At 33.6% G+C, this 25,667-nt stretch overlaps 1 long non-coding RNA gene across 1 annotated transcript in view; it reads left to right on the top strand.

Moving 5' to 3' along the window:
- The window catches only part of LOC118183594 (uncharacterized), a 57,804-nt gene extending 33,017 nt beyond the window's left edge, over positions 1-24,787 (top strand). Inside the window, exons 3-5 of the long non-coding RNA XR_004757262.2 lie at positions 12,794-12,903; positions 23,123-23,481; positions 24,265-24,787. This is a non-coding gene — a long non-coding RNA (uncharacterized LOC118183594). The remainder of the gene's footprint in view (positions 1-12,793; positions 12,904-23,122; positions 23,482-24,264) is intronic.
- Positions 24,788-25,667: the final 880 nt, after the last annotated feature.

Raw genomic sequence — 25,667 nt, 5'->3', positions numbered from 1 at the left:
CATTATATCAGGCAAAGGTGTAATACGGACTGAAATTTGTTGTATGTTTCTCGTTGAATTTGGAGAAATCTGTGATTCATGAAAAGTTGCCGATGTTTCTTTCAAAGTTGTCGAAATCTTTTAGATTAGGCAGACTTGTAAAGGCAAATATCATTGTTCAGTATGAATTCCTAAGCAACTGGGTGATTAATTTGATTTTTCAAAAAACAAAAATCAACGTTATATTTTCAAATTTGCACAGGACTATTTTCGATGGTTTTACCGAACCATCTTCCTCAGCTGAAAAGCGCATCTGAACGAGATAAGATGTAGTGAGCAGATGAGATTAGATATGAAGTACTGGACAGGAGTCAAGCTACTGGCGCGATCTGTTGATGAAACCAGAATTAAAACATAATATCTTTTAAGGCTGAAGGCAAAGATAGATTCGAATTAGGGTCGTTAACTAGAATAGAAAGATTTTTTTGAATGCGAAATGCCTTTAGAAAAATCCAGTTTACCAATGGAAGTTTTTTTTTTTGAATAATTATGGCTGCAGAAAAATTGAAAGTGGGATTTTTGGGCCAACAAAGCTGGGCAACAGAAGCCTTCTGTGTTTCCTTTTATCTAACATATGCCTCATGTTCCTTAACGCGAAATTTCAAGGCTGTCTTAGTTTGACTAAAGTAAATTAAGCCACACTGGCAAGTAATCCTGTAAATACCTCAAGAATTCATATCCGGAATGGGGTCCTTGAGTATGGAAATCGGAATTTTATTGATGGGAGAATAAACTACCCGAAAGTTAAATTTCTGTAAAATACGTGCAACTTTATAGCTAATTGATGGAAAGAAGGGAATGACAAGAGAATTTTTATAATCTCCTAAAACAAGAAAGTAAGTTTTGGTGTGTTGAGATGAGAATTTTTTAACTGCTTCATTGATAATGCTGGACGAAAAGCTCCTGTCAATAGCTACTGGTTTTACATAATTTAGTTCTTCATCAAGAGATAGTTTGGATGAGCAAAATTGAAGAGGCACGGAGAAAAAAAGTAACAAAATGAAGCTACCTTTTGTTTAGTCGGATGACATGATTTGAAGTGTGCTGGAATGCAAACCGATGAAGGATTACGTGTAAACCATAAACCTTCATCGTTTGATGTTTTGTTGTTTGATTTATAAACCTTTTGTTGTTTGACTTCTAAATTATTACTTTTTCGGCTTCTTATTGTATCTTAATTGGATGATTGCATGAAAATTGCATTAGTAGGATGAATTTTGCATGCCATTTTCAGATAGCGCACTCACGAAGCACAGCTATCATCTGACTTGAAGCCATCCATTGCTATCCATCGCATTAGTGAACATGGTCATTCTTTATTTCCTAAGGCCACGACCCTTTTACCCTCTGGCCCACCAATCGGCAAACGATGAAGTCGCTGAACACTGACAGTTCTGCTCAAATTCCTTCAAACGGACTGACTCCATGGAGAGTTTAATGGTTTTCCCCAGGTGTCATGGTTACGAGTCCCATTTGGCCCATTTGGGCAAATAGCCTTGAAGTGCTTTGCCGTTATAAGTTATTTTGCCCCTACCTTTTTACATGCCTTCCTAGTGTAACGGTAGCACACTCGGAGTATATTCGAGAGGTCCAGATTCGAGTCCAGGAGAGCACACTGCACATTTTTCATACCTTCTGCTTCAAAATAAGCTAATAAATCTAAGGTGGGTCCTGAACTAAAAGGTGATGGATGATGATTCTTCACCACCAGAATTTGGCGATGGGGTTTCCTAATATCCAGTCACCTTTTAAAAGGGGAAGTATATAAAATATTTTCTCTTTCATTTCTGCATGCCTTCGTGATGTAGTTGTAGCACACACGGCGCATATTCGAGTCCCGGCGGGGTCATTGCTCCTTTTTCGAGTACTCAAAGTGGCCTAATCACTATACCATAATTAAATAAGTAAAACCGGTATTTTTCTCTCTGTCAATTCCTGGTAGACCCGATATTCAAAAATGAATGTACGTTCTGTACGCTAATGAGGAAATTTTAAGTTCGTTACGTTTTGGCCAAACTAAATACATAAATCTAAACATAAATTGCATGTCTTTCCTCACAGTCAAAATAAAAATAAAGAATTAAATAACTGCTCTAGTTCTTAGAAGCTGCAATTTTTCAAGCACTGAGAAAAACAATCTCATGATTTGAACAGTCTGTAAGACGGTGTCGCTCGGCGGGTCAGCTGCAGACATCTAGTACACAATACACAAAAATAAAATCAGAGTTGTAGTATAAAAGTATTTACATATACACAAGTGTGACCTCTTATTATCTTCAGAGCTTTATCCTCTATGCAATGGAGGCTGAATCCATAATAGTCACAATATAGAGAACAAATTAAACAGCCTATAGTGCATTTCGAAGTGGTAGGTTCTGTCTTCCCATTGGTTCGCATGGTCACGTGGTCTTAGAGATGCATGGAGAATCTGAGAATTCCGCCCTTAACAGTTTTTGCAGTGAAACCTCTGCACGAGTTATGTAGTGTTACGATTTAAAATATTCACAAAATTAATTTCTGTCCACTGAGTAGATTAATTCTTCCCCTGGGTCGAAGTAGAGAACTTTGCGAAGCTACTGGTTAGGATCTGTACCTAGGCAGTCTCGGCCACGGGGGTATAAAATTTATGAACTTGGTGGTTCCGAAGGCCCTGGGAAAGGTCACTTATTGGCCGGCTTCGGGGTCTGGCACGTCCTAGCGCAGCGTGGTACTAGTTGCCCGGGGGTTCTCCCCCGGGTTATCTGGGTAATATCCCGCTGCGACGGGAAGCTCGAGAGACTGGTAGGTAGGAAATAACGACTAGCGCAGTTCGTTAAAATTCCTGGACAGTGCGCCTCTCTCTCTCTGTGTTCGTGATTAAGTTCACGGAGCAGGGAAGCCAAGATTGTTGTTGAGTAGATTAATTAATTTATAGGTTTCTTAAATCCAGGGGAAAAAACTTAGATATTACTGGCTGTCTGTCGGCAGGTTGGAGGCTCCGAATCTGCTCGCGGATCCTAAGTTCAGGAGGTGGGCGGCGAATGGGCGGTACCTCTTTTCCTCGGCTAGAATTTATACTCAAAGACTTCGGCAAAGTTTGCTGGGTTCTTAATGAAGGAACTATTGAAGAAATTACTATTTATTCTAGATAGGAACTCCAAGATAGTTTCGATATGCAGATCAGAGTGCAGGCTTCTATTTTCCACATAGTAAGGAGCGTTGGCAATAATCTTTAGCATCTTGTTCTGTATAATTTGCAGCCTCATGATTTCATTTTCACTTGCATTGGCCCAGGCATGAAAAGCGTAGGTCATAATAGCGCGTATGACCGAGTCTCTTTTTGATGCTGAGAGGTAGCAATTCATTTTTGAGCAGTGGAAACAGACGGAACGCTACTCCGAAAGTTTTACCGCTGACTCTATTCATATGATCAGTCCAGTTAAAGTTTTTATTTAGAGTGACCGCCTAAGTAGATGGCTTTATCAACTCTGGGTACCGTCGACCCGTAACGTCTGACTTCTGTGTTGATGTTGTCTGTTCTTCGGAATTTCCTAATAAGCAAGATCTGAGATTTTTCAGGCTGAATGGAGGTCTTCCAGCTGCTACACCAATCCTCGATATCAATGATTTTTCTCTATAGCTTGGTCAAAGCATGATTCGGAATTTTGGACTTGACCACAAGGACTGTGCCGTCGGCGTAGCACGCTAGTTGAGTATTCACATCACCTCTGAAGCTCGGGAAATGATTTGTATTGATAATATAAATTAACGGGCCTAATATTAATCGTTGGGGAATTTCTGCTGAAATGTTCTTGACAACGGAGGTTGCATTTCCATATTTCATAGCGAAAGTACTATTATTCAGGAAGGAATAGATCATGCGAATCATTTCCTGCGGGAATTTCAGATGTATGTGTTTGTAGATGAGTTCTGGATGCCAGGCGCGGTCAAAAGCTTTTGTCACTTCTAGCATTGGCATAGGATTTCGACACTCAACTTATCATGCAGAGCTGCACGTATAAATTCCATTAATCGATCTAACTGAGTTGTAGATGAAAGTCTTTCTGAATCCGTGTTGGTGGTCGGATAAGAAATCTAAATTTTCAAGCAATCTGAGGTAGATTAATTTATCTAGAATTTTATTGACGGAGGAAAGCAGACTAATTGGTCGGAAATTAGCCGGAATATCTTGTGGTTTTTCGGGTTTCGGGATCATAAGAATCTGCGTTTGTTTCCATGCGAGCGGGAAATAGTTGTTATATAAGCAGGCATTGAGTATGCCTGTCACCTTACATAAATTCCTGTGGGGCATAGCCTTTAACATTTGATTGCTAATTTCATCTTAGACTTAAGCCTTTTTCACCTTTAGTGATTAAATGATGCTCTGTACTTCATTTGGCGTAGTTAACTTATGACTTTTCTTTTCAGTGGGAGCGTTTGACCAACTTTCGATGAAATAGCGAACTTCAGTGTCCGAACTGGGATCAGATGAGGGTGGAGTTTGGGCTAAACTGATTTGAAAGATGTTCAGCAAAATGTTTCGCTTTGCCCTTATCCGTATAGATGGGACCATTATCATTTTTAAAGGATTTCTGCAAGGACTGTTTTGTTTTAACGTTTTGATGAGCCGCCAAATGGCGCCAGGATCTTCGTTCAGTTTCTCAACTTTGTAACGCCAAGAGTTAGGTCTGTGGGCTTGTAGCTGTTTAATCCTCCGGTTCAGCCTATTGATCTCAGTTTATAATCTCGGGTCCCAGCTGAGACCGAATTCTTTTCTGTTACGAAACGTGATAAATTCTGATGTTCGAGGCAGGGTTACGTTCGTGCTGAAAGCGGACGAACTTAATACTGGCTTAATCACTGGCATTCCGTAGTAGAAACGAGAAATTATTCACTGAATGATCAATGTCTCCTCTGGTTTTCAGAGATTCACATTTAAAAGGGGAAGTCATCAAAATATTATAGTATAAATCCCAGTTTGTGTGTTTCACAGCAGGTAAGTCTTTCGGTTTATTAACACCAAGATGAGCCAGCACCGGCACGTGATGTGACGTCCTATCACAAATCACAGAGAGAGCTATGGTATATTAAAGTTCGTAATGAAAATATCTAGAATATCCGGACGTCTATTTATGATGCTGGTCTGTATGTTGATTCCTCGGAAACATGAACTAAAACTAGGTAGTCAGTCCCTTGCGACTTCCCATTATCTTTATACTAGGGAAAGTTTCCGAAGCCAATTAAGTTAGATTGAGAAAGATTGAGTGAGATTGAGATTCCTTATCTAATAATGATGCAAAAAATACGATTCATAGTCATACATTTTTCAGTCTCATGCGATATGGAACCCACATAAGAATGCCGACAACTAACCGCCAAACTTATGCAATCACAAAATAGCGGCCACACAACGTGCAGAAAAGAAAGCAAAAAATAAGCCTGTTTGGGACTTCTAAAATTAAGACACAAAAACACGCCGAATAAATACTAATTCAGAAGTCAAACAACAAAAATCAGCGTTATATTTTCAAAATTTTCACAGGCGGTTTTTGCAGCTGAGGATGTTGGTTCGGTAAAACCATCGAAACTAGTCCTGTGAAAATTTTGAAAATATAACGCTGATTTTTGTTGTTTGACTTCTGAATTAGTATTTATTCGGCGTGTTATTGTGTCTTAATTAATTCTCTCTCGTTATAGCAGCACGCAGTTTTTCATGATTTTCGTCTTTCTAATCAAATGGTCGTAAGAGCTCGAGTTCCACTCAACATTTCACCTATATATAATTTTACTCGATTAAATGTGGCAAAAAATGGATCATGCCTGATCAGAAATCAATAACGCGAACAAACAAAAACACAAGCAGACATTATTCTTCATATATATATATATATATACATAGATTGATAGATAGATAGAGAGATTTTGTAAAACTTACAAATTTTTTATTATTCATATATATATATATATATATATATATACAGAGTGTTCGGGATAAATTTGACAGTTTCGTAAGGAAAAAGAAAATCCGCTTATATGATTAGTAGCGAAGGTCTTCATTGAGTGCAAGCTTCATAGTAGAGGCTGCAACATTCATTTCACGTGACAAAGCCCGAATTCCAATGCCAGGGTTCTTCAACACCTGTTCCTGCAGATTTGCGAGGAATTCTGCTGTACGAACGCAACCAGATCATTTGCTAGGGTTCTTTCTTCTTGCTACATCCTTGTAGTCACCATTGCAAGTCTCTAGTTCATGCCTGATTGTTTTTACTGTGTTCAGGGAGTATTGAGCAGCAGTCATAATATTGATGTCTTATTTTGATGGCCGTCACGAACCATCATGATGCAAGTTATTCTCTTCCATGATTTAGGTGGGTTTCAGTCGTCCATCCTTCCTGACATCTTGTATATGAATGAAGAAGGGTCCAGACTTTTAAATGACGAGCAGTGTGTGTCAATACCTCCAACCTAAGGAAAACTGTAATCAATTATAAATATGTCAAATTTATCCCGAACACCCTGTATCATTCAGACCTTTAGACATTCATCACCTTCAGACATTATTCTTCATATATATATATATATAGAGAGAGAGATTTTGTAAAACTTACAAATTTTTTATTAACAAAATTTGCGATCTGAAAGTGGGCAGTAGCAAATTTTTTCGAAAGAAAGCATATTTATCTCCAACGCATGAGACTGGTGCCACTCGGAAAAATGAGCGCACAAATTAGTGTTTTCAGTGTTTTTAATTATTATCTCGGTTGACTAATGTCGTACAAAGATGGAAACATTCGAAATGTCTTCCCACGAATTTTTGGAATCTGGAATATTGCATTTAATGTTTGGCAATACTATTTTTATTTCATTGTAAAATTTCGAACTTTTTTGTTAACAAATTCTACGATTTGAAAAGGATCAGTGGCAACATTTCTAGAAATAAAGCAGATTTTTTTTATCTGCTGCGAGACTGTTTTTACTCGAAAAACATGAAGGCGAAAGTTAGCGTTTTCAGAGTTTTTAATTAATAGCTCTGTTTTTAGCTATTTTTTTCAAAACAATTGAACGTCAACCTTTTCCAGCACCCAGAAAAGAATTGTAGAGCGTTTGGTGACGATAGCTGTAGTAGTGACTGAGATAATCGCGAACAAACACACACGCAGATATTCTTTATTATATAAGTAGATAATAAGTTCTCATATATTTCAATGTTTAGAACTATATACTGGGCATTAAGAAAATTCCTAGTTGAAGACTTAGTGACATTACCCACTGCTTAATTTGACAGCTGCAATTATTCACCTTTTCCTTTCTATTTAAGTATTTAAACTACGATTCCTTTTAAAACACAGATCTTTCAACTTATTTGACATTCAGAAATTTAATACTAGACACTACAATGCAAACTATTCGTACGAATGATTTATATTTTAGAGGGTTAAATAAAAGTTTCTCTATTCAGGATTATTTATCTTAAAAATACCAAGAGAATACATTAGGCCTTGAGAACAAATGATTGTGCTTCCTTAGATTAAAAGAGCGGATCAAAGTTCACCTTTCTTGATAAATCTACATCAAAGAGTGGCTATTGATGCGTCCCCAAACTCCAAAAGTTTAAGGAAAGCTAAAGATAAGAAGCTGATAGCGATTAATTTAAACTTTATTTTTGACAAATGACGTTGTTCTTTCAAAAGTGTACATCATGATAATATGCGGAATTAAGGTTGACACACCATAATTTTATTTTGCCCATCGATCATTGAGTTCTGAGACTCTCTGTCAAACCTTCGCCAGTTATGTAAATTGAACACATTGCTTCCCTTTCTAGTCGTTATTCATGAGAATTGCAGTTATGGCGATCGGCTGAATAACGTTAAATCTGCATAGCATAGCTGGCTACTAGAAATATTGAAGGTCATGCAGTTTAGTCATCGATAAAAGGGTGTGTTTTGTCTGTGCTATGTAAGGAAAGAAATCAGAGAAAGCCCGTATCTATCACAGCTACTTTTCCGCCCTACTAAAGGCCTAACAAAATATACGAGTATCTTTCTTGACATTTTAGCATCAACGAAGAAATTTAAATTTCCTGAACACTGTTAAATGCTCGGAGGAAACATTTTGTTACAATTATCACTAGCGATATTTTTATTTATTTTACATATTTTATAAAGTTATACCTTTACACCACATCTAGTTTACCAATCTTAGGCATCATATTTTACTATTCATACATGAGTGAGTTATACAACAAAATGACGGGGCGTAATTAATCCTAAAGACTTGAGGAAAATCCTTTATTTTCTTCTTTTTATCATTCAACTGTATATATTTAACAGAAAGTTTATTTTCATTTTGTTAACGCTGTAATGCTTTACCTAAAAAATCCCCTTTCTCTTCTAAAATAGTAACTGCTTATAATAAATCTCATTAAATTGCGTCATTTTCAAATTTAATTCATGCCATGCAATACAGCGTTGCAGATGAAGGTACTTGTATCAATGTCTTAGCTAATCACGATGATTCGAAAACAAAAATTAGCCATAACTCGCCATAACTGTAATTCTCATGAATAACTAGAAAGGGAAGCAATGTGTACAATTGGAAAAAAGAGAGTCCTTTGACCCTCTCTCATCGTTTCTTTTGGAGTGCGTCACACATACCTGCTTTGTTTGTTTCCTGTTAAGATGGCGTAGCTTACCTTTGTTTTTGCATCCATTGTATTGGCCTTATAACACAGACAATTTACTAAGATGTGACGAAAGATGCATGAAGAAATGCCCCATAGTTACGTGTGTATCTGAATATGCATCTTAATAACTGTGGTGTCCTGTGTAAAATTCTATTAAATCGTTATGACAGCAACCTCTGACTACAGCTACGTTTTTATACATTCGGTATGCCAGCACCACCTAAAGCATTGGTCTTGACTGAAGTATTTGTATCTTCGTTTCCATCCTAAATTATTATTATTATTATTATACAGAGAAATATTGATATAAAATACATATTCATCCTAAAAATGGTGATTTCTTATATTAAATCTCTATAACTTGTATCATTTTAAAAATAATCCCCCTCATATGATACTTGCATAACTTTAATTCAGATGACACTTGCATGAATCTTCAGATAAAACGTATTTGAAAAATTTACGAACCGAAATTTACGAAGCTCGATTTAAACTGCCAATCAAAATGAAGCTTAACTAGAACTGACTTAGCCTAAGCTAGATTTAGCATCATAAATGAATAATATCAATTTTCTCTCTTCTCTGGCTGACACACCTGCTACCTACTATTGCCCTTTTTTCGAATATATTTTTCAAAAATAAGCGTTATTCTAAGTAAAAGCACCCGTTATCTTCGGTTAAATCGTATCTCTATCTGAAATCCTGTATCAGGAATAATATATGTTCAGGAAATACGGCCGCGGTGCGATTTTGGTAGACGGTTACACGGATTTTGGCGATTTAACGATACGACTTATGGTAAACACATTGCTGGACAAGTTATTCATGGTAACCGACACTTTGTTGTCATTTTATTTAAAAAATAATGCGTTTTATTATGCATAAATTCCGTGTTTTAAATATTATTTATGGCTTCTAAATATTAAAAATCCATTTAATTTTGCATTTTTATTTTAAATAAAAATTTTATTGTTTATGATATTTTACATAATTTTATGGTGTGGATAATGTAATCAATGACGTCTCCTTACTTTAAAAGTAATTGTTTTTAATATCTATAAATTTAATCTAATGTTTTAAACATTATTTATGGATGTTAAATATTAAAAACAATTTAATTTTGCATTTTTTAAAATGATTTTTATTATGTATGATTATTTAAATAATTTTAATTCTATGCGTGATGTAATTAGCTCCTCCTGGTTACTGAATATTCATGGATTAACGAGCTGTAATCAGCTCCCTGATTGGTTACTGAATATTTGCGCATTACTGCACCATTTTAAAATTTTATTGTTCATCTCTTCGAATTCCTTAGATTTCAAACAATGGATATGTCCGTTTCGAAGATGAATGTTGTTATTGGTAAGTACCAAGAATTATTGGTATCGGAATCAAAAAATTGTCCTTTGAGACCTTATTTTGGCGAACCAGGCTTTCCTAATCAAAAATTTATTTATAATTTGTTACAAGGTTATTAAATTATTTAATTTAATAATATTTAATGTTGTAACCCAATTAAACGTTGGCGCAGTGTTTTTATTATATTTCTTTGCTATATGAATGTAATAATTTAACCTTACTTTTGTATTTTATACTCGTAATAAATGTATTTATTTACATTTGCCTGCCATTTTATAAAACGCCGTTTTCAACAAAAAATTAATTGATTATTTTTAACAATATTATTTTTTTTTTAAAGTTTCGAATACTTTACTATGCGTAAAATACGTAAAAACAGCGTTTTTCAAGATGGCTGACGATTGTAAAAACCGCGCCAACAAATGCGCCAATGTAAATCGCCAAAAATTCGTGTAACCGTCTACCAAAGTACTACTACGTCATAAGTCTTCATGAATCGCTTGGCCATGTTGTAGATATTATCAAAGTCTTTACACACATACATACGCACACACAAAATCATCAGAAACATACGCACACAATACAGAGGGTGACTCTAAATTGATCTTATAAATTAAAAGGGGTGATAGTACTCATCCAGATGAGCAATAATTAGCATAGAACATAGGGTCGCATTCCACTCTGAGAGGCAGAAAAGAGGAATATTAGAATTCCAAACTGAAAACACTGTTGGGAGAGCGAATGAACTTCTTGCTGTTATATAAATAAATAAATTGAATTATACCTTCATAGTAGGGATAACAGCGTTAATTAGGAGAATAAAACGGTTTAGCATTCACAATGCAGCAGGGAACATTACTACAACTTCTATAACTGAAGTTCTAAAGTTGGCAGATTGCCTAAAACATAGATTTCGTCGGGTAACGCTCTGAGAGGTGAATACAAGCTAATAAAGAAAAGGAAATCACATTAATCATTGCATCTCGAGACATTTGGAGGTATAAATTATACAACACTTGCAACCAATTGCAAGAAGTTTATTTAAGGGCTGAGTATTATCAACTAACTTCAACTTCCGCTGTATGCCGAGATTAGAATGATATGTTCATGCTGTGTTCTGGCTGTCAGAACTTCGTGCCCCCAGTAGGATTAGCGCAGCACAGTAAGATCAGAACCGGATAGAAAATGGCGAAGGAGAAAAACCCTCCTACCTTGATAATATCAAACCTACCTTGAGTTGCAGTTAGTTGATAACATTCAGCTCTTGATTAGATAATTAACTTCTTGTAATCGGTTGCGAGGTTCAAACCTTGAGAACCAAAGATGTGCCTTTAAGTGTTTTGCCATGAAAGCCTGATCTCGAATGAACATTCGAACGCCAAGTTTTGGGTTTTATACGTTTTGTGTACTCTCTGTGATTTTTTCACTAAACTGATTGCGCAGCTGTTGGTCTCGTTCATTGGCTCTCCAAACATTGTTGTAAGCTCAGGTTGGAATTCTAATATGTCTCTTTTCTGCCTCTCGGAGTGAAATGCGACCCTATGTTCTATGGTAATTATTGCAAATCTGGATGAGTACTATCACCACTCTTAATTTGTAAAAGCAATTTAGAATCACTCTGTATACATGGGTTACAAATGTAAGAATTGTAAGAATTGGAGGCCACCTTCAGCCCACCTGGACACGATTGTCCCCATAGCTCAAACGAAGGGGCCCCGTATCTCCACAAACGAGGGCAGCCAGTAACCAACCACCCCCAAACAACAAACAAAACTACTAAATCAAAAACAAGTAAGCACATCTAACACAAAATTACAGACCAGCAAACAAACAAACCAATGTTTCTTCATCAAAAAAACTTTGAAGGGCTTCTTCTAATGTAAGATACCTCGTTCTAGGCATTTTTAAATAACCAGAACATGAACCAGAACATCGAAAGGAATGAGTGGAAAAGGAGATTGACAACCCGTTTCCTGCTGACGTTGCGTCAGGGCAATACCTGTTTTCCCTCCCTTCCCAACACAAATATAAACATCTGACTGATGTAAAGTTCTGATAAACGGTGACCTTGTCTAAACATAGATCACTCATAAAGACGGTGATTCTTTCGCTAAATATTTTTAGAAAAAATACCCGGTCGAAAATTTTGCTTATATTTTGCTTAAAGTAGGAGATTAATTATCATAAACAAAATGATTGTTCAAGGCAAATATTTTTTACAGAAATAATCTTCATAATATTTCCTACACAAAATCATCTGCTGGTATAAAATATCTTAGGTAGTTATATTTATATATCCATTTATTTTGACCGTTGCGTCAACGCAACACCAGCGGCTAATGGTTTAAGAGTGTGACTAAACAAATTTAGTGACTTAGACTTAAAGGGTGTATTTATTCTATTGTGGTTTATGCGCTATCGACGAAGTAGATTTAATTCAGTCCAATACGTTTAAATGAAATGCAAGAAAAAGTGCGTATAATTTAATATTCCGTACAAGGAAGTCATTTGGTGCACACATCAGATTTTTTAATATCGAAATAAGCATTTTATCCTATTCCTCTTGAACAGCTTTCTAAAATCCAATTAGGGTTGTAGGTCGATGTTTGTAGAATTTGCTTATTAAAAGTATAAAACCACAAAAATCCGTAGATGATATATCAAGAGATTTATTAAGAATATGAGTGAAAGAGCCTAAATACACGTTTCTTGTTCCATTTTTTCCAGGAAATTAACAGTAAAGTTTTCCAGGAAATTATTAGTGGAGTTTGACGTGCGGCTGCTTGTTTTGTCTTGATGCAGTTCTACTGGTCGATGCCACTGTGGGTCAAGAAAAGGTATTTCGTATTTAAAAATTGAGTATAAGATATGTTTCTGATAATATGTGGAGTTGACCTTAACACGTTTCTGCACTCTCTTTAATTTTTATTTGTCGTTACATTAAAAACCAGGAAAATCATTAATCGCTTTGAAAAAATTTTCTTCAGTTTCTTTGAGCCATGTTCTAAGAATTCATTCTTCTTTTTTGGTGATAAAAAATGGATTTCTTTTGTTTCTGTCATCTAAATGTAACCAAGAGTCATCTAGTGGGACAACATTTTTCCATTTTGTCCGAATAATTGTTTCTCATAGTACTTTTTGCAACGCATTCTGCTTTCGGCGATATGTCGTGGATAACGACAATGCGCAATATGTGCGTATTTTCGCCTTTCTAAGATTCAAAGAAGCATTAATCACTTTGTTTACAATTTACACTGAACGCAAAGGCGGAACACTCTCTCCTATGTAAGAAACTAGAGCTTAAATACTCGTTTCTACCTCATTTACATAAATCGAAACACTGAAAACTCATCCTGGCAGAAAAACGATAATGAGAAACGAGAAGATAAATGAAACGCTTGTGTCTAAATAAAAATAACTATTAGGAAAATAAAGTGTAAAGCAAAACAAAAGGCAATAGAGAACTATATACAGTATTTTAATTACCGTAAACTGTATATATATATATATATATATATATATATATATATATATTGTAATGTATTTTGCAGTAATTTACAAAACAGACAATCTTCTTAGTAGAACATAAATTTTATTTCTAGTTCACGGTGATAGACAAATTTTATACAATTCTTAAGTGGCAAAATTTATACAATTCTTAAGTGGCAAAATTTTTATACTACTCCTAGCTGTAAAAACTTCAGAATTCTAATCTTTTAAAACAATATCTCACGTTACTGAGTAACGGTTTAACCTTTAATTGCTGAGAGCGGTCTGTCAGACCGCGCGACATTTTCCATTAAATGCTTCCACCTCTTAGAATAATTAATGGGTGTTTCCATTCTTAATACCTTCCTAAAACAGTTGTCCAAGGTCACATACCAAGTTGCGTTTGGCTAGCTCTAATTCTTCTTTTATTTTTTAAAAAATTTTCCCCCTCAGCGGTCTGTGTGACCGATCACAGCAGATACGATTCAAATTTCTGCCGATAAAGTTCACTTTTCATTGTTGTTACATATTTAACTTTTTTATAAATATTCTTGAAATTGCTTCAAATGCGTGCAGGAAACGTTCTATATATCTTACCCAAGACCAATTTTAATAAATAGTTCGAAATTGATCTAATTTAGAGTTCTCTAATGAAAGTTCCCATGATGAAATTATTGAGAGCGACCACGACACAAATTCAGAAATATCTGCCGATGAAAATGAAAATTTGTGTTCTCCTTCTGTAAGAGATTTTTTTATTGGACAAAATGAATTCAAATGGTCTATTCAACTGCCCAACAAGGGTGTTCGAACTCGTAGTCACAGTATTATTCTTCGTTCAATCTATACAACTGCTCGTAGAACCCGACGTTGGCCTATGGCAATATTCTTTAGAAACTTGGTTATATGTGTAATAAATGCATTCGTATTATTTCAATCTTATCCCATTGGCTCCGAAAATAAAACGAAAAGATTTCACTAGCAATTCAGTTGGTGAAGACTCATGTAAAACGGGGGATAACTTCATCATTTTTAACTAAAGAACGAGTTTTCGGAATAAATGATGATGAAGGAAACATTGCGATCGAAGACGATAAATTAGACAGAAAAAGAACGTGCTATATTTTTCCACCGAGCCAAAAAAAAAAAAAAAAAAAAACTGCAAAGAACCAGTGTGTCTACAATATAGTAGAAAAGTATGTATAAAATGCAGCTCGAATTATAATTTTTAAAATAAAAATTAATTTTCTATATTCTTATTAAAGCATTCTTATCGCAAATTTTAATGTAAAATAAAAATGTTGAATTTTAAAATTTACTTCTTCCATCCAGATACGTAAGCGAAGGAATTATTATCATAGTATATATTTTATTCTAATGAAAAAATTTAAGTATTAAAATTGCTTTATATCTTCATGAAAAAGTTAAATATATGAAATTTAATAACATTTATTCAAATAAGAAAAGTAAAACAATATCTTTTGTTTTTAGCAGAAGCGGTCTGAGAGACCGTTCACAGTAGTTATGTGACAATTTAAGTCACAGTAGTTAAAGGTTAATACAAATATGGCGTTGCCACTTCAACAATAATTATATTTATTTATTAAATAACAAGATAGTACAACCTCTTCCCCCTCCAGATAAACTTTAACTTATATATTTATAAATTAAAGTTTATGTTTATTTATTTATTTATTTATTTATTTTTTTTCAAAACAACAATATCAGCACAATACAGAATTGAAATACAAGATATAACATACACTGAGGAAGAGAGGAAGGAAAAAAAAAAATTTTTTATCTATATAGAGAAACAAATTATTTAATCACGCCAGGGAGTACGACTTAATGCGTCTACATTTTTATGGTTTTTACCACTTCGATGAACGATCGTGTAATTGTAGGGCTGTAGTACTAGTACCCATCTCATAAGTGTTATATTAAATAACAAGATTGTAATATCTTGTTATTTAATAAATAAATATAATTATTGTTGAAGTGGCAACGCCATATTTGTATTAAACCGTTACTCAGTAACGTGAGATATTGTTTTAAAAGATTAGAATTCTGAAGATTTTACATATTCGTACTTTTTCGCGTCCTCTTCTGGTTCTCTAGCAATAAGCTGAACAGTGGCAGGTGGCAGCAATGAAATAAGTTGAGTCACTTGATTTTAAGCAGGTATATTTATTATTTTAGCTTGACTCTCAAATAACACCAGAAATAAACATATTTCATCTTCTTTAGGTTTGAAACGTGGCATGACATCGTGAATTCTGATTTTTAAAGGCTGCTCAGATAACTGCGTAGTTTCTACCGGCTGTGCTGTTGCAGCCATTGCTTCCAACTGAAGTTTCTGTAGCTCAAAGGATCTAATTCGCTCATCTCTTTCACGTTCTTCTTTTCTTTCTCTTTCTTCTCTTTCGCGTTCCTTTTCTCTTTCTTCTCTTTCGCGTTCCCTTTCTCTTTCTTCCCTTTCGCGTTCTTCTCTTCTTTCTTCTCTTTCGCGTTCTTCTTTTCTTTCTCTTTCACGTTCTTCTTTTCTTTCTCTTTCTTCTCTTTCATGTTCTTTTTCTCTTTCTTCCCTTTCGCGTTCTTCTCTTCTTTCTCTTTCTTCTCTTTCGCGTTCTTTTTCTCTTTCTCTTTTTTCTCTTTCACATTCCTTTTCTCATTCTTCCCTTTCACATTCTTCTTTTCATTCCCTTTCTTCTCTAATTGCAGCCAGTAGTTCTCGAGTAAACTCCTCATCATAATCGGGACTTTCAGTAATCAGTTTATGCAACTGAGCAATCTTAAATTCAGGTTTCACGGTTAAACCTAAATCTTCTTGCTAGTACTTTTAAATCCTGTTTTCTACTCCTAGCTAAGAATGACATGTTGACACAAGTTACCTTTATTAGGCTTCCTTTTGAAATTGAATCTAAAAGATCGTACTTGTACTAAAAATGTATAATTTCTGGCGAGACTTAATTTCTCAAATACGAAATTCACGCTAACCAAATGGAGAGGATTATTTAAACAACTTTGCCAGGTTGGCAAAAAATACTATAATACTACGTCGGGTTGACGTTTTAACTCACTATTCACAAGCCTCGTTAGCTATAACTATATAAACACCTTTGCCAGATAGGCAATGCAATGGAATTTTACACACGTTAGTTTGACGATTTTACCATCTATCTACACGCCTGGTTGGTGATAACAAAAACAATTTTTGCAATATACAATCTGCAATACATCGGGATGACGTTACTATCTACTACACGCCTGGATGGCGAGAACTAAGAAAAATCTTTTGTCAATTCTGCAGTATAATCAAATCACACTACGTCAGTTTGACGTTATTACTTATTTTCCACGCGCCTGCTTGGCAACAAATTCAAAAACTCAGCTAGCAGTTTTTTTTTTTTTTTTTTTTTTTAATAAACGCCGGAATGGCTTACACATATCAATTATCAACATAAAAATTCAATACAAATAAAATTAAAGCATAAATATTAATTTTAAAACATTCTTTACCATAAATATCAATTATGAATTTAAGCTGAATATTTTTCGTGTCAGTTATTTTAAATAAAATCTTACACGATAAACTATAATTCTGAAACAAAGTATTAAAATTCAATAAAAGCTTTTTTAAGAAAACCAAAAGTTAATCTTATCTTCAGAGATCTGTATTATCCTGTTTTGATAGATTTTTGCTCGGACGCAAGTTATAGAAGCACAGAAGATAACCTTTGAATGATCTGCTTCAAATCTGGCTTTAAAACGGCAGACTTCTTACATCCATTTCTCCTTGAAATAAACAATCTCGGCAATTTGTATTAGCAAACTTGTTCTAAAAAAATCAGCAAATTTCTAGCATTAGGGGACCAGCACCATCGAAATTGATAATTGCACTCCTAATTTCGGTGAAACCTCCAATTATTTAAGACTGTAATGTATTACAAAACAGACAATCTTCTTAGTAGAACATAAATTTTATTTCTAGTTCACGGTGATAGACAAATTTTATACAATTCTTAAGTCGCAAAATTTTTATACTACTCCTAGCTGTAAAATCTTCAGAATTCTAATCTTTTAAAACAATATCTCACGTAACTGAGGGTGCTACTTTGGTAGACGGTTGCACGGATTTTTGGCGATTTACGTTGGCGCAATTGTTGGCGCGATTTTTACAATTGTCAGCCATCTTGAAAAACGCTGTTTTTACGCATAGTAAAGTATTCGAAACTTAAAAAAAAATGAATATCGTTAAAAGTAATGGATAAATTTTTTGTTGAAAATGTCGTTTTTTAAGATGGCAGAGAAGTGTAAATAAATACATTTACTATGAGAATTAAATACTTAAGTAAGGCTATTATTACTTTAATATAGCAAAAAGGAGAATAAAAACACTGCTATAAAAACATTGTGCCTACGTTTAATTAGATTAAAATATTACTGAAATAGAATATCGATTTAAAAACCATCCTACCAACATTTAAAAGAATTAGAATATTATTAAATTCAAATACTTTAAAATATAATTAACATTAAAACATATGTGATAATAATTATCTCAGCAATTTTTGAAAATAGTGTATTAATTTTTTAAAAAATTGAAGTACACAATTATAAAATAAAAGAAAAGTATGTACTTACATTTTTTGAGTAATTTAACCTCTTGTTTATTGATAGGTACCACAAAAAAATCGAAATCATAATTGAATCGGCTCTTTTAATCATCTTCATCTGTTATCCACATATCTCGCACTTCATTGAAGAAGCAATTAGCGAGGTTTCGTTCAAAAATTTAAAATAAATTTCCTATGACGCTATTAACAATTTATAAATAAATCTTTGATTAGGAAAGACAGGTTGGCCAAAATAAGGTCTCAAAGGGCAATTTTTTTATTCCAATACCAATAATTCTTGGTAATTACCAATAACAACATTCATCTTCGAAATTGAGATATCCATTCCATTTGAAATCTGAGGAATTCGAAGAGATGAATAATAAAATTTTAAAATGGCGCGGTAATGCACAAATATTCAGTAACCAATCAGGGAGCTGATTACATCACGCATAGAATTAAAATTATTTAAATAATCATTCATAATAAAATCATTTTTAAAACAAATGCAAAATTAAATTGAATTTTAATATTTAACAGCCATAAATAGTGTTTAAATCATTAGATTAAATTTATACATATTAAAACGAATTAATTTTAAAGTAAGGTGACGTCATTGATTACATCATCAACAACATAAAATTGTATAAAATATCATAAACAACAAAATTTTTATTTCAAATAAAAATATAAAATTAAATTGATTTTTAATATTTAGAAGCCATAAATAATATTTAAAACACGGAAGTTATGCATAATAAAACGGGTTATTTTTTTAATAAAATGACAACAAAATATAGGTTACCATAAATAACTTATCTAGTAATGGGTTTACTATAAGTTGTATTACTCGCCAAACGAAAAATCGCCAAAATCCGTGCAACCGTCTACCAAAGTCGCACCTTACTGAGTAACGGTTTAAATATGGCGTTGCCACTTCAAAAATAATTATATTATTTATTAAATAACAAGATATTACAATATATATATGTACAGTTTACTATATATATATATATATATATATATATATATATACAGTTTACGGTAATTAAAATACTTAAAAATCTTTGTATCGACTCATGGGACGCATATATTTTTTAGGGAAGAATTTAGCGATGTGCGTTTTATTCTTCGGAAAATTGGGTGAAATATTTAAAAGAGGAAACGCTAGCAAATATCAGTAAAATTAGACATAGGAGAAGTGAAGAATCCATGGTAACAATAAAGCAAAAACTCTAATTACATCTAATTTGAGTTTGTCAGTAAACTCAGGTAATTGTTAGTAAGCGCAGCTAAAATCCTGCCTAGAACAAGTAAAATTTATCACACATAGTGCAACAAAAACTTGTGATTAAAAATAAATTTGATTCCAGACACATAAATTAATATTTGATTTTCGACTTTGTCTTTCGAATTTACGAAAGTTCAATTTCAGAGTAAGATAAGCGGTGAGCGAGATTACGATCATGAAAACTGGGAATTGATAACAATTTTATCAAATATAGAATATCTATTAATTAATATTAAACAATATTTGCTAGCTACACATTTATTTGTGAAATCTAAAGTGCTCATACTTGAACTTTAGATAAACTGAGTCCATACAGAAAAAACGTAATTTTATTAACATAAAACATTTAGGTCCAGAAACAACCAAAATACCTCTTAATGTAAATTGTACTTATATTAACAACTAGCTCTACCAGATTGCTAGAAGGGCTTTGATAACAACTGAGTATATATCACTAAGCAGTCTTGGAGTGGTTATTAAACATATTAATAAACTATTAATATTTACTAGAGCATATGATAGCTGCCATCGATCAGTTTCCAGTTTCAGAGAGGATCATATGATCACTCCCCCTGCAGTATATATTGTTGAATTTACCGCGTCAGTGTTAATATCCTTAGTTATGTCTAGTGCGAAATGTAGTCCGTAGATTCCCATGACAGTCAGTTTGCAATAATCAATGTAAGTATAGTAAAATTTAACAAGAATGCATTTCTATGAAAATACATACGCCAGATAGTATTTTCTAACAACTTCCAAATGTTTCTTAATATTGTTTCTTATACTTATTACTATAATGTTACCTTGAAATGTTTCTTATTGTTACTATAATGTTACCTTGAAATGTTTCTTATTGTTACTATAATGTCACCTTGAAATGTTTCTTATTGTTACTATAATGTTACCTTGAAATTTTTCTTATTGTTACTATAATGTTACCTTGAAATGTTTCTTATTGTTACTATAATGTTACCTCGAAATGTTTCTTATTGTTACTATAATGTTACCTTACACTGCTCCGACAATCAATACTGTTACAACAATCAGTACTGTTTCAACAAGACTGTTCCAACAGCATTGTTCAAACTGCGTCTTTTCAAAGAAGGCAAATATAAATGTACATATAAAGTGATTCCAGATTATCAATTCTCTCAACTTTGTTGCTTTCAATATTCCTTCTAACTGTTTGTAAAATATATTTTACATTACATTAATTCCTCTTCGGAATAAAAAGTATGTTAGGTTACGTGTACCAAGAATCAAATCACAACAAGCATCTTGGGTATGGAGACCTTCGACTTTTCCTATGTGTTCCTAGTATCTTCTTCGATTTAACAAAATATGTCATACCGATGCAAACGCTTCAATCAATAATATATTCACTTGTAACAGAGGCGTTATCACAGAAGTTAACCTCCTACGCATATCGGGGGAAAATTTATAAATGAATTTTCCGACAGTAATGTCTGTGCTATCAGGCGGATCAATATGCGTAGAGATAAGGAGTTTATTAACACGAAGCACATGATCTTTGACTCCAAGTCCCTTGATGTGCCGAAAAGTGTGAAAGCCAGGTACATGTGCACTGTCCTATAACATTTCTACAAAACGAAAGCTTAGCATCATCAAAATAAAAAAATCCTTATGACCATCTTAAGTTAATGAAATTGTCATAGCATCGCACACGTTACTAATGTTCCCCTTTTAATAAGCTTAGCAGAGCAAAAATCTCTACTAAGACCAGAAGGTCTTGTACAGCACTCAATGTACGCAATACAAAGGTATGCGCAATAAGATCTTAAAATACATAGTTATTTTTTACTCACTTAATTACCCAGTAAATGTAAATAAATACGTTACTATCAACGCTTTAAGCAAACGTTATACAGATATACGTAAAACTCTTAGTAATGATACGCTCTGTATTGCTTCCAAATAAGCAAACTGATGACCAATATTTGGATGACCTATCAGTGCAGGTGCCTTTTCTATTTGTGGTTCTAGGTGATTTTAGAGTAATAAAAATACATGAAGAAATGTCGACACTATTTCACCTATGCAAAGGAAGAGGCAGTAAATAATATCGATCATAAGATATATGCATGATGAATAGCCGATTAACTACGTGTTTGGGAAGTTTAGCATTTTGCATCGATATCAATGCATTCCTAAGTAACATGTTACCAAATACAGATGTTCTGTATCGCGCTGGTAAGGACGCTGCGACAGCACAAAAATTTTCCTACTTGATTGTTGCAACACTAAATTTAAAAGTTCGAGATAAATTTGATTCCGAAACTTGAGAAGAAATGTTTGGGTCTCTAAGGCATTTCTCCCGCTTCCCTAGCATGCCTTCGTGGTGTAGTGGGTCTGCACGCTGGGTCGGTATTCCAGAGGTCCGTAGTTCAATTCCTGGCAAAGGCGTTTGCTTATTTTTTATCTTACCTGCTTCCAAATCACCTTAATGTCTCAGGTTTTACAGGTCTTAGATGAATATTGCATGATTAATAAACTACTAAAGGGAGCAAAATAAGTATACGTAAATATACTGGAGTTTTAAAATACATTTCACAAAATACCGTTAAACTCAAAAACAACAATTTTGACAATAAATCTTTCTGGAGGCTAGTAAATAGATTCGTGTGTAAAAGGATATTATGTCGCCATTGTGTGGTAATAGAGGGTGCTTCTTAATGAATGGAGTGGTTTTAAATGTTAATGATAAATCGATAGGTTACTTTATATGGGCAAATCTTACAGCATAGGCAAAGGCGACTGCTTAAGGTTTTGTTGCATTAAGGGGGCTCATACACCTTAAACCCCTTATGAGCTTCCAATTATGTGACTGTTGCAAGAATTGAGATATTTTATTTATTTTAAAAGTAATAACCTCCAACCTTTTACAGCTGACTACATAATATGGCTGCTTTGGAAACTAGTAAACAGAAAGTTTGTGTTGCCACAAATATTTTTGTAATTTAACCAGCTTTGTGACAGAATATTTCGTCATTTTTCCACCTTGCGTGCATGATATTTTAAAAATGGCTAATGGAACATACTTGAAATTGGATGGAATTCTTTATGTGAGCACTATTCTCTAACTGAACCAAAAATATGATGAATATTTTAATACTGAATAATTTTATGCACGAAAATATTACAGATATTTTAATAAAATACATTTTATAAACTCAACTCTAAATAAAATAAAATTTAACATGAAATTCTCAGTTTCTTTGGTTTACAGTAGTTTCCAAATGTTATAAAAGCTATATATAAACTATGGAATTAAATAATGCAACAGATAATTTTAAACTGTGCGCGCAAGGTGGAAACACGACGAAAGGTTTTGTCACAAAGCGGATTAAATTATAAAAATATTTGTGGCAATACCAACTTCCTGATTACGATTTCAGAAAGCAGCTATATTATGTAGTGAGCCATAAAACGTTGGAAGTAATTGCTTTTAAAATAAATAAGTTATCTCAATTCTTGCAACAGTCACATATTCGAAGATCGTAAGGGGTTTAAGGTGTATGAACCCCCTTAATTGCAATCCCTTAATATGTACAGCCCTGGTCACAATCCTTTATTATGTGCACCTCTGATGACACGGCACACATCTATATGTTAATCAAATTCTTTCCATATTTGGTATAGAATGTCCTCCCCTACGGTCTATAAGATTCAACAGCGGAAGTGCATGCTTCATCTGACCATAGACTTCCTCAAGAGACACGGACATTGGCAGTACATAAACTCCATCTTTAAGAAACCTCCAAAGAAAGAAATCGCATGGTGTTAAATTGTGAAAAAGGGGTGGCCATCGGAGAAGGTTGTGGTCTGCTGTGGCAGCATGTCCAATTCAGTGTTGCTGAAGAACACGATTAAGAAGCTTTCGTTCTGCCCCCATCTTGGAAATTGATGCTGCAGCTGTGCAGTAAGCAAAACAAGCAACGTGCTGGTAGCACATGAGAAACTTGGACAGTTGCGAATGCTTACCTCGACGTTTTACACTGGTAAGATAAGACATTTATTATTACTAATTTTTAAAACTGCACCATTCATTTATAAACACACTGAGCATCAGGTTAGGTTTCCCAGTCGATAATTTCTACGCTTTCTTGCCACAATATCGAAAGACTGAATTTGATTTCTGTTGCAAGTATATGTTTCAGTGTTTAAACTCTGATGTTTCTTCCCCACAGTTTCGAATAGCATATGAAAGCAATCCAGAAATACATCTTAAATTTTATTCTTGTTCAGTTGAAGTCTTAGCCTTTTGTAATTATTGCGCAGAAGATAGTCTAAATTTCTGATTGTGATACTTTTCTCGTGAAAGCGAAATTCTCTCCGGATTTCTTTCAGTTGACTAAAACAGATACAAATGTAGGTCATTTGTAAAGGTTAACTAGAATACTAGGAACATTTGTGAAGTAATAAGTTCTTTTGTTTTCGTCGAAGTGTTTTTAGGTTTAATTATTAAAATCTGAATTTATTTAAGATATATATATGCAAGAAAATTTTCCTTTATTTAAGATATGTTTGGTGCTTTTCATTTATTTGGAAACTCCAAATTTTACTTTTATACAGATGATTTGCCTTTCATTAGATGAATAAATAGAAGGGTAAAGAATTTACAGTCCATTTATGATGTGGAATAGTTGAGTTCAATTCCAAACTTTCGAACAATATTAATAAAATCCAAATAACCTTCTAAATAATTCAAAACATTTCAAATTCAATGTTTTGTGAAAATTATGTTTTACTTATTTCTGAATAATATTTATTCCATTTTTCAGGAAACAATATGCAGAATATATCCAGAAGTACTTATGAAATTAATTCTGAATAAATATATGCGAAATATTGAAAAGCAGTCCTCAAATCTTCCACATAAGATGTCTCGTACACTCACGTTTTTGGCTGAAAATCTCTGAAGCGGAAGAGATGCTTAAAGTCGTTTCCCTTTATCCTTGGTTTTAATGTCATAAACTGTCATAAATCGTTGCATTTCATCCGCCGACGGCTTGAATTGTTGTGACAGATATATCTGCGTAACTGCAAAAAGCCAAATATGATTCAATTTTTTTTTAAAGTCAGTTTTTTCTTCATGTCTGGTTTTTCTGAATTCGGACATTGCATAAATTATTTGTTATCATAATCAAATAGAAGAACATGTAAGTCCCTTCTGTCTGTAAAGTTTTAAGTCATGGTAAATGTAATTCAAGTCTTTATGAAATTCGTTCTTGTCAAAATAAGGAATTTAAATGTATACATCAGCAGATACCGTCGTTTATGTAGATAAGTTTTAATCCAGTAATAGAAATCATCTGTAATCCGTTACGAAAAACAGTAGAGCATTCAATAAAGCAATTTGAATATAGCAGGTGTGTACATGAATTCGCGTCGTAACTATGGCAGAGAAATTTGCATAATGAAAATGATATATACAAGTTTGCATTTTGTGAAACGTAACGTTTTCTATAAGCATACAAAGTTCAAAAACATAAAAATTTCCGAAAGTGTCCACAATTTTGGCCACCACTGTATAAATTGGTGGATCTCTGTGATTTAAATACACATGAAAAATGCATTGACTTTAAACGGAAACGGAGATTGAAATTGTAATAATTCTAACACAGCAGTGTGTTTTCTAAGTCATTATAAATATACCAAGCAATATTTCATTTTTTTATTCGTGAGTATTTTAACCAAAGGATATGCATTCACATTATTATACTCTGTAGCGGCTTTAGGAGGGGACGAGAATGGGTGACCACTTAGGGCGACGAAATGCAGAACAGACAAGAAATTAAGTTACAATAACACGCCGAACAAGTGTTAATTTAGAAGTCAAACAAGAAAAATCAGCGTTATATTTTCAAATTTTTACGCACGATTAATTTATAAGCACATTTCGAAAGGAATTTGGGAACGGCTATAAACTTTCTTAAACATTATAAATATTATTTTCAGAAGAGGCGGAGCTTAAATTTGCTATCCAATGTATCTTGATGATTGTGAAAATAATATTTTTTTCTATTTTGTCTAAGGAGAAAATTGTTTGTTTTAAGATTAAAAGATACAAAACACGGGATAATTTTTTTGTTATGTTTGAATTAGATAGATCGAATGTTTTATGATTGTTTTATGAATGAATTTTAATTTTTACTGTTTTATTACGTGCTAAAATATGAATGAC

This window comes from Stegodyphus dumicola, chromosome 10 (genome assembly GCF_044657685.1).
Source record: "Stegodyphus dumicola isolate Sdum_Otavi_A_Nest chromosome 10, ASM4465768v1".
Lineage (NCBI taxonomy): Eukaryota > Metazoa > Arthropoda > Arachnida > Araneae > Eresidae > Stegodyphus > Stegodyphus dumicola.
The sequence above is the reverse complement of the archived record's forward strand: the minus strand, read 5'-3'. Positions and strand labels throughout refer to the sequence as shown.